The 14855-nt window shown below is 37.6% G+C and overlaps 2 non-coding genes across 2 annotated transcripts; one reads left to right on the plus strand and one right to left on the minus strand.

The window, feature by feature from the left end:
- Nucleotides 1-556: 556 nt before the first annotated feature.
- On the plus strand, nt 557-851 carry LOC149012287 (signal recognition particle RNA). Its single transcript, XR_016174269.1, has one exon.
- An 8173-nt stretch (nt 852-9024) lies between these two features.
- On the minus strand, nt 9025-9110 carry TRNAM-CAU (transfer RNA methionine (anticodon CAU)). Its single transcript is given in 2 exon segments — nt 9025-9060; nt 9073-9110. It is a non-coding gene; the product is annotated as a tRNA-Met (tRNA).
- Between the last annotated feature and the right edge of the window lie 5745 nt (nt 9111-14855).

A 14855-nucleotide genomic window follows, 5' to 3' on the forward strand; every position in this document is an offset into this window, starting at 1 on the left:
GGTGAAGAGGTATGGGAGAAAATAATTATAAGCTATATTACATCTAAAACACAAAGAATATTTTATTGGAAAAAAAAAAAAAAAAAAAACCCTTCCCCAGCGTTCATGGCAAAGTCAAAAAGGAAAAAAGAATTTTAACAATCATGAATTGGAAAAATAGTAACGACAAAATCCAATTGAGAAAAGAATAAAATACTCAAAAGACAAGGAAGAAAATAAAACTGGATAAGAAAAAAAAGATCGGAAACCTTTTTGATAAGTTCATGGGGAAGTCCAAAGCAAAAGCATAAAAAAAATCTAGAAAATCGTGAACAGAAAAATGGCTATTGTTTAGAAATAACTTTCAAGTCCAATTGAGTAAAGAATAAAATATTCTTGTCCCGAGTGAGTCATAAAAAAAAAAAAGTAATATCCATGTAAAATATTTTTGTTCAAATTTCCAAATTCATCATTTACAAGGTAATTTCTAATTCACATGCTTTGCTTTTTAGTCCCACATCGAAAAACTCACAAAATGTTTGCCTCTTTACAAATCTAAGCTCTACAATTATCAATTGCCGAGCTCAGTAGCGTGAGCTTGTAACCAAGTAGGGCATTAAGGTGATTGAATGTTGGTTCAACTCTTGTTGGGTTGGGTTAGTAGGTGCAACAACCGGTTTGACTTTGTAGCTTGGGCGAAGGCCTAGGCTTCATGGTTCCTAAAGTGGAGGGTAAAGCGTCAGGCTGGCTTCACAGAGCAGCGAGAACCTCTCTATAACCTCTCTATCGCTCTTGATGGTGGAAGGATAACAAATCGACGTACCATCAGCCCAGATGCCCCAAGAGATCGTCCCAATCAAACAATCACCTTTTTTGCATCTCTTCTTAATTCATGACATGTAGAAAAAGGCCGCCCCTCCATTTGACCTGATACCTGCTTTTTAGCTACAAATGTTGCAATGATCAATTCCACACCCTCACTATCCCTATAACCATGGTTAATTCCATACATCTTCGAAAAGCTTCAAATCGACGCTTGCACCATCAAACATCACAATTGTCATTGATAAGATACCAAACCCCTTCTTGGCAACTGTTATTCCCAATATTAGGCTTGAAGGCTCTTTGTTGTCACGTTTTTCTTTCATAATGTTGTTGCCACTGCATCAATGCCAATCATTGTCTTGATGCCTCCCTGGAATTTCCAACCCCTCTTGCTGAATCAATAGTGTTGTCATCACCAATGCTATTGTTGTGCTCTAGCCTTACTAAGTGGAGAAAACCCCTCTTTCATTAAAGCTATCCCTTGTTCCTCCTCCATGCCTAATATGGAAACCCTCTTGCCTAAGTTAACACATATGACTACGCCTTGTAATCCTTCCCTGCCTTCCGTCCTAGGTCCCAGTCCTATATGCTCAACCCTCCCTAGCTTGCGTACCTCTTTTGCGATAAACAATTTACTAACCTCCTCTACCCCCTACCTCCTTGCTTCATCCAGATCGAATCTCTATCCCTCCAAACCACTTACTTCAACACTCGATCTCCTCAATTGGTCCTTGCCACCAACACCCCCCCCCCCTTTAACTCAAGAATCATCCAACCTTCTCACCCTAATGGGGTCCCCACCTTCACCCCGTTTGAGCCCATCCCTTAAACCTCACAACCACTTTCTTAGGCCTTATCACTAACTACCCACCCTCTCTTAATCCCCCTCCTTCCCTATCACCTTAGCCCACTCCCAGCCCCTAACCCAATGCCAAACTTTGTCTCAACCTAAACCAAACCCCGACTATCATAGGTATGATTCCCTCTTAAGTGGGCCTAAATCCTCACTCCCTTTTCCCACTTCACCTAAGCCCTTTCTAATCCCTCCAACCCAAGCCCATATTTCTCCACAAACATCTAGCCCACCCTACTCGTTCCTACCTTCCCCCTCCCTCAGCCATTCTCTTCTTCCCCTTCATCTATTGTTTTTGACCCTTCAAACTAGGGATCACCAATTTTTCTTAAGAGCCTAGATAACCCCATCATGTCTCATCCACCTATCTCCTCTGATTGTGGGAAACCTATCTTTAAGTAATATGGACCTCTCCCCATTGTGCAACAAGGACATCCTTGGAGGCTTCTGTTGTCACACCCCACCTACCGGTATCGGTTCCGCCCGACAACCCGTGGGTGCGATCCGTCACAGGATCCACGGTTTTATCATCAATAATAAATGCAAGTGATAATAATCATAAGCAAGAACAAGTTCGAATAATTAATTAAAAAGGATTACAGGAATCCAAATACTCCAAATGAATGAATCAAAAAGAAGAATAAAGAAATTAAGTTCCAAAATTTATCAAGTTCAGCGGAAGCAATAAATAAACTAAAGTAGTTTTATTCCAGTAACTCGCTCGTGGGCTATAGCCTTTGCTTCAGTTTTAACAATATAGGGAGTTCTATAGCTTTGCTCCAAAGACTTCTCAAAATGCTGTGTGATTTGTCTCCTTCTGTCGTCAATGGGTGCTATAAGCACACTCCATCCATCCGTAGGAAGTTTCATGACATACATCTTCGTCTCCCACTGATGGTACCACATTCTCTTCACAGGAGTTGCTCTAGTCATACGAAACCTCTCCTGATTCGGTAAACCCAATTGTATAATATAATATAATGTAACATACAAAAAAAAGGAATGAGTTCTGATGAACTCAGTAAGGAAAACACTTCTCACATACATATCGACAACAGATCAAAGTAAGCATATATGTAATGAATGTTATGCAAATATATGAATGCATTTAGAATCTAACTATGCAAGTCTCTACATGATTGACATGCTTTAAGATATAACACCAGCCCTCCTCTGGGTAGGTTTAGTCATTATAATCCTTTACAGACTGGTTACCTCTTTTAGGATCCTGAGAAAAAGGGTTCAGTCCTTAACAATCAACAATGGCTGGGGTTTAAGTCAACACTCTCTTACCAAGACCATTGGCATAAGTACTAGTGCATGTCGGGGTTTCTAATCGAATGCAAGGTCATACGGTAACATACTACATGTAGTCCAGATACTTCCCCTATGGTACCAACCAACTCTGTTCAGTTTTTTTCCCTACTTAGGAATGAGAAACCTCACAGACTGCCTATTGCTGTTGGACTCCATTTCCTAACCCTATGGTCATCCACATATTGTTGGGGAGGATGCTCTCATCACCCCTCACGACTCCCGGCCGCTCCTTGGATATCCATAAGCCCAAACCCTAACATATGCAACCCTACCGATGCATGATCAACAATGAACTACTGAATCTCCGCATGGACCGGTTACCGTTGTAGGATGAAACAGAGTCACGTTACTATTATCACAGGTCATTCGACTTCAATTCCCCTACCGAAATAGTAGTAGCATGGATGGTTACCTAGCCATGCAATCTAGACTTCCTAGATATGTCAACCAACAATCATAGTAGTGTTGGGCATCAGTTAGCATGTGTCCCATACCACAACCCTTTGATATCCCAAGCAATAGATACCCTTCTGCATCATAATTACATCATTTCATCAACCATTATAGCATAACCATCATCTGTAGTATACATTCAACTACTAAGTAATGAAATATACAACTACAACAAGTTATAAGAGCAATGATACATGTAAGAATTATACAGTTCATCATAAAACATATAGTCGCATATATATAAGAATGTGTCCTTACCTGTAGATATGTAAAAGCTTACTAAAATGCAAGTAGACCTCACCCACAACAATTCCAGAGAACCTCAGAGATCACCTAATTATAGAGTTGCAAAAATATATAGAAGACATGAGTCAAATCAGAGCAATGAAAAACTTCTAGAGCTACAGTGAGTCTGTGACCCAGCGTGTCGCTTGGGCGGTTGGCTGGGTCAAGCGACCGCCCCTGTTCTAGACTACTTCTAAGTCCGAAATTTCAACTTTTGATATCCTGATTTTAATCCGATTTCGAGAAGATTTAAATCTTAATTTCATCCTTAAGGAGCCTACAACACAAGCACAAAAAAAGACCCTAAAATTCTAATGATTCAATATTCAAATCATCTCCTTCAATTAAATCTATCTTTAATTCGAATGCAAGGATCCATTTTCGAATAGGATCTAATCAAAATCACTGATGGGGAATAGAATCAACACAATTAACTAACCACCAAGCCAAGGGGAAGTAGATCCACACCATTCAAAGGGATGAGGAAAGAATATAGAGAGTGTGGGACCACTTACCTTCGCTTGACTTGCAAATCTGACAAAGGATTGGATCTTCTTCACAAACTAAGCTTCTCTCACCTTCCAGCACGTGTTCTCTGCCTCCTAACTGTCCGCAGCAGAAATCCTGAATAGAATAATGCGTAAAAATGTCGGGGTTACCTATATATATGGGACTGGGGGCAAATTATGGTAAAATCCCCGCAAGTAGACATGGCGGTTGCTTGGTCAATCAACGCCTTAAGCAACCGCCCCCTAGTACTTTCAGGACTTGGGTGCTTTGCTCAAGGGGTTGATCCCCAACTCAAACCTAACCCTATACAACATGTGGGGAGTTTTTACTTTGGTTCAGGACATCTTCAAACACACCGTGAATCTGACTGGTAATCCACTTTCTCAGTAAAGCAGGTTCTTCATCAGCAGAATCCATATCCATGGACTGGTAATCATAGATGTAACAACCCCCGTAATTCTAACCCGGGATCCGTATTGCAGGTTCAATAACCCGAAAGTCCAGCCAGAATAACTTGTGGAGTATCGATATTTTTTCTCGACCACAAATTTTGATCTAAACCATAGTTTGTATGGTGTTGCGGCAACACTGAAGAATTCTACTTGAATGCACCTAGTTTTTCATCATTGACCACTGCCGAAAAGTAATTTCATCTTGAACAGTTCAGATCATCTTGAAGTCATAATTTAAAGAAAGATAGGGAAATGTGCCATGCCAGTGTCGAGGTGTTTAAATTGAACGTCTCCTCATAATCAAGCCCATATTGTTGAGTGAACCTCTTTGCCACTAAGCAAGCACCGGACCCCTCCTGTAAACCCCTTTTTAAAAGCCTAATGAATGGCAGTCTTTGAACGACTTTTCTAACTAGTCATCTACATTTCAAACTGTAAACTTGCATATTGGGTCGTAAATTGGCACATTTATTGCAATACCTTAAGAGGTATATATACAAGATATATAAAAAATGCCTACCTAAAATGAAATGCACAATACAAAAAATGTCTACCTAAAATGAAATGTACAAAAAAAAGTATTTACAATCAATTAAAAAGGTGTAGAATTAATCAATCAGTTAGCTAACATAAATGATATTTTTGCCATAAATTAATTAGCTAAGGGCCTGTTTGGTTACATGAATCCAGAGATTTGAAATCTATGGATTCATGAATACGAGATTTATACCAGTTTGGTCGTGGAAATCTATGAATTCATGAAATATAAAGATTCATCTTTTTACACTAAAAACATGAATATGAAGATTTATGGGTATGAAGTGAAATGCAGAGATTTCATCCCTACTATAAAAATGCTAAACATTTGTGTATTCACAAAAATTATAGATGAATCCACATATTTCATTCCACATGTTCAGTTAACCAAACAGTTAATTTTTTGAATTATAACTCCATAGATTTGAAATCTATAGATTTGAAATTTCTAGATATTTGAAATATCTAGACTCATGTAACCAAACAGACCCTAACAGATTGGAGGGAACAAATAAAGTAGATTACTTTTGACTATCAATCAATTGGCTAGCAGATTGGAGGGGGCAAATAGGGTAGATTAGTGATGTGAGTTATCATCAAATGAAGATGGTATTACAAGATCTTTGTGCAAAAGAAAACCGGGAAAAAATCGTTTGCTGTGCACATCTCTCTACAGTGCACAGCAATGCAGTAGCAATGAGTGACACGTGGAAAATGCGAAACATGCGGTTGAGATTATTGGATCTAAACCCATTTTATAAAAATTCAACCGGGTCTTTTTACCTAAAAAAGAAACCCGAGTCTTTTCATGAATGTTGGGAAGAACTCTTCGGTGAATTCCCTGCGATCAAGGATGTCTCCGGTGGGGAGGTTTGCTCTCACATTCCCTAGTGGTGTGGGTGATGATGACTCTTTGATTTTGAGGAAGATGAAGCCAAAGCAATGGAAGACCATTTGCGAACCAAGTTGGGTAGAGGCTGACGAGTCCCCTGTTTGCAATTGGGACGTGAGGGCAGATATCGGTGTAGACATTCAGGTGCCGGCAGTCACTGAGTAGGTCAAGATTAAATCTTGCCGGCAGATCGTACACAAACACTCACACACTTCCATCGCAGACAGGAACTGAATTTTTTCTCAGTGAGATTCCTGATTTAAATCTGCCTCCACCGCCTACTTGTGATTATAATTCTGTTCAGGTCTGAGATTATGTTGTGGAAGTTACACGAACCAGCAATGTTACTCTGTTTCTACCTTTGAACTCTTGCTTTCACTGAAAAATTCAGGTGCTGTACATTACAGAAATTCATCCGCTGTGGATTTTTATTGTGGAATGACGGATACTATAAATTCAGGGTTTGAATTTGGACAATTGAAATGTGTAAGTTCTAGTGTTCTTCGAGTTCCATGGATCGATAATTTTACTCTATCTCTACACTGTCTTGCTTTAATGGACGAATTCGGGGGTCTCGACTATACAGAAATATTTTACTGTGTTTGTAAGAGACTCTATCGCTTTTTTCCATGAGTAACAATGGGGATGATTCTTTGAGTGTTGGAATTGGAAGGGAAGAAGCAGAAGTAGAGAGGAAGGAACCCAATGAGAAAGAAGATGAGCAAGGAGAGAGAAATTTTGAGGAGATCGTTGCTGTTATCCTTGAATTTGAAGGAATAAGAGTTTCTACCTTCATACACCACCTTCGAGCTTGCAGATCGAAGCTTTCTCAACAACATTATTGTATTTAGGTGGTGCTGCTTCTTTCTCAGTTCCTCTTGAAGGTCTTCGAAGCCAATGAGAAGAACAGGATTCCGGTGAAACCCTGTCGGTGCGAGAGAGAGAAGAGAAGCGAGTGATGAGCACACGGTTTAGAGAGGTTTTAATCGGGTTTTTATGGCGGGTAGAAGACTAGATCCATTTAACCCTAGGTTTAGAGATATGCACAGCGGACGATTTTTTTCCAAGAAACCATATAATAAGTTATTATAATTTTAGGGAAACAAAGATTTTGCATATTTCAATTTGTCTCTAGTCTTCAAGTTAAAGAATAGGAGAGGAAGGAAAGAAGGAAAAGTATTGTCTATGGATGTATAACAGGATGGTGATAATTCTATTCAAATGTCACCTCCATCGCTCATTCAGGAGCGAGGGTCACCTTTGAATATTAACAAGATAGACTCCCCTAAATGAGCAGCTAATTTTACTTTTGATAATTAAAATTGTCACAAGGATAGATGATAGATCCTAACCCATATAGTTGTTGTTCAATCTAGACCATTCCTTCTAGCTTTACAAAATGAAGGACTAAATGTTCTCTGCAGTTCTCTATAATTTAGGGTTTACTTCTATATGATAAAATCTTATACAATTATATATTGTAATCTTCCAATGGTATAGGTAAATTAAATATTAAAGAAAGTAATGTTATAATGCGTCTGAAAAGTGCCATCTCATCTCATGCTATTTTGAAATTACATTCTAACAAGAATGATTGAATTGAATTGAATTCGCTAATGGTAGGTTAGTTGAGTGGTTAACAATCCAAACTCTGATGGAGAAGTCTTGGGTTTGCACCCATCCAACAGCACATACATTAGTAATATATTCTCCCTCCCCTACATAAGATCAACTCGCCAGTTTCAAAAAAAAAAAAAGAATAATTGAATTGGACATCTAACAGCTAACAATTTCATATGAACAATAGTTAGCTTGGGCTAAAAAAATGATGTAATTAATGGAACCCAAAAGAAACCTATTCGGACTGGACTCAAGTTCCTAGTGAAATTGTCAATGCAGAGCTGTTCTAGTGGAGAAACCAACACCTCTTAGTGAAGAGGTCGTGAGTTTGACTCTTTTTTAAGCATGTTAATATCCCTATCTCCCTGGTTAATAGAGCCCCTTTGTACCAAAAAAAATAAAAAGTCCCTTGTGAAATTGAACTAATTACAATTTGGTTAAAAAAAACTCAACTAGGTTAGTGGGGTGTTAGTTGTTAGTTGAAGCAAGAGATGAAGTTATCCATTTATGCAAAGAGAGAGAGAGAGAGAGAGGGACTGTCTCCAATCTCAAATAAGGGTGTCAATTGCGTATCGAAACCGTTTAACCGTATCAAACCGCACCGTCTTGTACCGTTCAAAATTCAATGTCAATTGCGATCTAAACCGTTTAACCGTATCAAACCGCACCGTACTATACCATTCAAAATTCAATACGGTACGCATCGAAACCGAATTTCTTTGGTATGGTTTTGGTTTTAGGTACTCATACCGTGACTACCGTTGTTATGTATCGAAATCGTACCAAATTGGTACCGTACCAAATTAAGAGATATAAAATGTAATTTTACAATTAAAATACTTTACCTTTTTACCCTATCCCTAATTCCCTGTTTCAATTTTTCATTTCATCCTTGACTCCTCTTCTTAGATTTACTTGTTTTGCCTCTATTTATTAGATTTACTTGTTTTGTCTCTATTTATTAGATTTATTTTTCATTTCATCCTTCACTCCTCTTCTTAGATTTACTTTTTTGTCTCTATTTATTAGATTTACTTGTTTTGTCTCTATTTATTAGATTTACTTATTATGTCTTTGTTAATATCATATTTTATCAATTGTTTGATAGAAATTTCATTAGGATTTTAATGAACTAATAACAAAAGTGGCAGGAGTTTCGTTCTAATTTTTAGTATTCAAATTTTTTTTTTTTTGGGTGTAATATTCAAAGTTGGTACCATACCAATTGAAACCCTATTCTCAAAGAACAAGATTAGAACAAATAGTAAATTGCTTCTGTTGAAAATTACTAGATAAAAAAATGGGGTGAGAGAGGCTCGAACTCTCGACCTCAGGATAACTCAGACAGCTATGAGACCTACGCGCTAGCCAACTGCGCCACCACCCCGGATTGTGAATTTTAAGTCCATGAGAAGCTACAAATTGATTTTGTTTCTGCTTTCACTATGAACAGAGTTTGTCATCAGTAAGGTGATTACGGCTCTCCCCCTTCTTGTTAGCTTTATCCTTTTTTATTCTTTTTTGACGTTTAGCTAACTCAAGATAAGAAGAGAGGACTTTGCTCCACAAAACAAAATATTGAAAAATGACAAAGGATCATCTTACCTAAACCCCTAATTGGATGGAAAGACATGTGAAAGTCCATTTAAAGGAATAGAGAGGTTAGTAGAAGAGATATAAAATATGATTCACCTGGTCCATTGTTTTGGAAAGCCAAAACTTTTCAAAGTTTTTTCTATAAAGTTCCATTCCAATTTGTCAAGTGCATTGTTCATGTCTAATTTGATGGCCATCTCAAGTAATAGTGTGACCGAACTTTACCTTTTGAATTGATAACTGACAAGAAAAGCTTAAATTAAGGTACTAAGAGGAATCAAAATACTCCTATGGATCTGACCTTTAAGAAAAAGAAGAAGATAAGCGAGAGAGCGAGACACCAAGACAATTGGCTAAAAGCAGACATGCCAAAACTATACCCAATTGGTAGTGGCCACCATTTTTGTTAGAACCATTAATGAGCGAAAGGAAATGATGAATAAAACCTTAGTTGTATTATTCCATATCTTATATCTTATAATATAAAATAATGAACAGAGGAAGAAAGAAAATGAAACTTAAAATTCGTTTTTTAAAAGAGAACTTTGTAAAGTCACAAAAGATTAAGGGCAAGATATGGATTATGAAATTATCTAACTATGACTAGACAAAATTTGCTAAACAGAGTATACTGTGGTGCAAACTTAAGAAACACTTTGGGGAGAGTCGCTGCCAATTTGGCATAGTCTTAGGGTATTTATGCTCCCAATTTTCTTGGGTGTCTCTAAAATTTTTCCTAAACTTTTTTATTTTAAAACAATGAGGAACCCTAATTTCTAGATTGTTCTACCTTAAATATGTTTAGTATTTCGGTGGATCAACCCATAAATTTTATTATAGTGTTTGATTATAAGTAAATCCAACATCTAGTTCCCTCATAGATATTGCACTCTTGTGACAGGAACATCTAATTTCCATTGTCTTTCTCTATTAAGTTGCTGGGTTTTACTAGAAGCAATGGCCTTAGGTAAGGCTACCCCCCCCCCCCCCCCCAGCCCTTACTTATTTCTCCTGATGATGGAACTCTTCTTTAGGTTTCTCGGTTGAATATAGATACTTGAATCTCTTTAAAGGCATTAAGGTAGCTAGGAGGGCCCCTGAGGTTACTCATCTCTTCTTCATTGATGACTTTGTCCTTTTTTGTCAAGCCAATAAGGAGGATGTCCTGGCTGTGAAAGTAGTGATTCAACTGTTTTCTAACCTTACTAGCCAAGTCATCAATTCTGAGAAGAGTGAGGCATTTTTTAGTAGGAATGTGGCTCTTGCAGATAGGACTGGACTCCTTCAGCTCTTGGGGTTTAAAGAGATGAACAAGAATGTTGTTATTTAGGAACCTTCTAGAGCCAAATCTAAGTAATCTCAAACCATTACTTGCTAAGATGCATAGGGAGCTCCCGACATGGAAATCCAAGTCCTTGTCATGTGTAGGAAGAGGTGTTCCAATCCAATCTATTATCCAATCCCTCCCCTTATATCATATGAATTGTCTTGCTTTCTCCAAAATTGTTTGCACAACTGGATAGGATTTATCAATGTTTTTGGTAGGGTGCTCCTCAAGATGGAAGGAAGTTGTCTCTCATTGCCTGGGATAAGTGTTGCTTACCCAAATAGTTGGGAGGTCTCGAGTTTAGGAAGATGGAGAATTTTAACAAAGCTTTACTCCTGAAGCAGGGATGGCGGCTTCTCATAAGTCCCTATGCTATGTGGTGTAAGATTCTTAAAGCTAAATATTTTCCATCCACCTCCTTATTTAATCCTCAAATTACCCAAAAGCCTTAGATCAAAGACTTGGAAAATCTTATGCTCTTTTGTACCTTAGTTTGCAAGAATGGTTTTCATATATTTGGGGGATCACAAAGATATGTCACTCTAGTTTGATCCATGGGTATAATGTATTTCGAATCATAAGATTGTTGAGATTAATTAACTTTGATCCTCTACCTAGGGATACCAATGTTGCTGAGATGGTGGACAACCAGCATGCCTTGACTTTTGGATATTAATAATTGCTTCGAATTTGCCATTGTTAATCTAACTACCTCTATCTCTTTTACTACAACTAGTGATTTTTGGAAATTTGATATGTAATCCTCTGGAATTTTCACATCTAAAGCTAGCTAGTCAAGCACTGGTTTTGTCTAAGCATCCCTCCTTGAGTAATGCATTTACTGCTTGGTGGAAGTTTTTCTTGCAGCTCTCTATTCCTAAATTCAAAGTTTTCTTTTGGGAACTTATACATGTTGGCAAGGGCGAAGCTAGGATTGAACATTTAGGGGGGCGAATAATGAATCTAGATCACCTCTCCATTGAACGAGCATTAATGTCTTTTCACCATACATATTATGTGGGCTGATGTGGGACCCACTATGGGTCCCACCTTTAAATTATTTGATTACATTCTAACACGGGATGCACATTAAAAATTTAGTTAAATTAATAGAAGGACTAAAATATAGATAACACAATTATAAGTAAATTATAATATATATATATATATATATATATATATATATATATATATATATATATATATATATATATATATATATATATATATATATAGAAATAAAGCATAAAAGGTCAAAATTGTGGGAGGAAAACTTTAAGAAATCATGAAAGAAAAATGTGGGAAATGTTATAAAATAAAGAAAAAATACAGAATACAAAGAAGAATTACAAGATCAGTTCAGCACTTATATTGAGTTAGTCATTACATATTTATAATGGAACTAGCATCTTCTTTGGTATGGTAATATCAGAGTCTACAAGAAATACAATATATGATTCTCTCACACAATAAGATTATCTTGAAATGGAAGGATAGATTGCCACCCAGGATAGAATGTGCATAGAATGGAAATATTGACTACCAACATTGTGTAATGAGATGGTTGTGATCTTCACCAATATTGCATCCTAAGGTAGTTGAGATCTTCAATTGGAAGTACAATCTCTTTGGGGGTAATGGACATCTATAAATAAATATTATTTATAACACTCCCCCTTGGATGTCCATCAATAGATAATGTACCTCGTTAAAACCTTACTAAGAAAAAACCCTGTGGGAAAAAATCTTAATGAAGGAAAAAGAGTATACACATCTAAATAATACGTATTAGTAGCTACCTCATTAAAAACTTTACTAGAAAAACCCAGTGGAACAAAACCATGGTGAAGGGAAAAAGAGTGTAGCACGCATTTTACTCCCCCTGATGAAAACATCATTGAGTATCTTTGAAGACGCGCACTCAAATATCATATACCAGCTTCTCAAAATTTGAAGTAGGCAACGCCTCAATAAATAAACCTGTCAAGTTTATCACTTGAACAAATTCAATGAACATAGATTTTACTATTTCATTGAAGATCATGAGTGAAGAAGAATCTCGATAAAATATGCTTTGTTCTATCTTCTTTGATGTATCATCCCTTCAATTGAGCTTTGCATGCAGTTTTTTCTTCATATAATATTGTTGAAATTCTTTCTTCTAGTAGAAGATTACATGCTTCATGAATGTGTTGTATCATTGATCTTAACCAAATGTATTGTCAACTTACTTCATGAATCACTATTATCTTTGCATGATTTCAAGAAGAACAGCAAGAACAAGAACAAAAAAAATAAGAGAACCTGCAAAATCTGGGTGGCCAAAAGAAGATCCAAAGAAGGTGTTGCAGCCGCTTCTAGTGGCAAAATTTTCTCAGTGAAGAAGAACCTTTCTACAGTGGATTCCACATATGCAAATCAAAAGGAGGAGACCTTACCTGTAGGAGAAAATACATCCAACAATGAGAGAGAAAGAAGATCGAGGGAAGAAGATGGAGTCGCAGGAACGATGGGAGAATCTTGGAAACAAATCTTGGGCAACCATATTGAGAACCGGGTCTAATAAATGGTTATTTTTTTGTTAAAACGGGTCATAAGATGGGTCACTTTCACTTAAAACCCTGCCTTCTAATTTGAGCCGTTCATTAAGAGTAAGCCACGTGTCAATTTGTGGTGCCACACTGCTATGCACAGCAGGGAGATGTGCACAACAGAGGATACTTTTCCTTTGTTTTTCGCCCACATGCAAAAACATGTTGGGAACTTTTGCCTTTAATGCTTGATATAGGATAAATTCGTGGCTCACATTTTCATGATTGGACTAATTTTATTCAAGAAAAATTTAAGGATTGTGATGACATAAATAGAATAAATCAAATTTAGAGTGATTTATGCTGGTGTATATGGTATACTAGAAATAAAGCTTTATTTTGTGGTATTGATGCTTTGGTTCTCTACTCCATGAATCATTTTGCTTCTCTTTGTGCAGATATCTATAACACCACTGATAGCCCCTTGCATGTCGGAATCCTTCAAACTCCTAGTATGGATGCTCCATTGGAGGAAGTGGATTATTTCCAAATTTATGTGGATGGAGCATGGGATTACAATACTCACAATGGAGGTCAGGGATGCATGGATTGTGATTACAATAATGTTGTTAAAACTTGACACGTGGATGAAATAGTCATGAACGCTTTAGATTCTACAAATAGATTTTTATATGTAAAATGTTTAACTTATTACAATTATTCATCCCTCAAACTTTTTAAATTTACAAAAACAATCCCTGCTCATCTCGATGAACAAGAATCCTAAACTTCGTCAGCCATACAAGCTCCTCTAACCCGTCCAACATATACAAGACCATGAGAAACGTGGATGGTATACTGGTACATTGAAGGAATCTACCAGACTACCTCAACTTCACTCACTAATCCCTACAGATAAGATCAATTTAACATTTTGGGGTTAACCAAGATTAGCTTAGTTCTGCTCAGAAAATAATGAGCTGATCATGAGTATTTAAATGACTTACCAACTTGGCCATATCCATTAGGCAAGATGACAGAAGATCTAAAATCCCTGATCATGAAGAAGGAATCCCATCTGGGGTTCCTTGTATGTTCAAACCCACCCCCCCACCACCCCCCCCCCCCACCCCCAAACCAAAAAAAAAGAAAAGAAACAACAACCAACAAAAAAAAAATTAAATACCTTCCCCTTCCTTGCGCCACCCCCATAAAATTTTTTTTCTTTTTTTCATGCGTGGGCTCCCACCCCACCCCCCCCCCCCCCCACCCGGCCGCAGCGCAGCGCGGGGGGGGGGCCCCCCCGGGGGGGGGCTTTGGGAAACAAGCGACCATGGAAAGATCCTGGTGTTAATGACTAAAATGGTCATTCTATATCCCCGGTCTGAACCGGCGGTTGCACGATCCGACCAGGTTCGCAACCCAACAGGGTCCGACCATGAGGTTCATGGTAGGACCGACCACACTAATAAATCCATCCGAATAGCAGTATGAGATGGTCTCATGAAGGTAGACTCCTACCATCCAACAACTAGAGAAGAGAGTTAGTTAGGTAAAAGGACTCTTCTAAAGAGTTACTCTCCTACAATAACTCAAAGCAGGGTTATTTCGAATATAACTCTATCACCATACACTATATAAAGACCTCTGGTAAACACTAGAGGGCAGGTAATCATAC

The sequence above is a fragment of the Hakea prostrata genome, chromosome 6 (assembly GCF_041222555.1).
Source record: "Hakea prostrata isolate BN-2017 chromosome 6, UWA_Hpros_2, whole genome shotgun sequence".
Lineage (NCBI taxonomy): Eukaryota > Viridiplantae > Streptophyta > Magnoliopsida > Proteales > Proteaceae > Hakea > Hakea prostrata.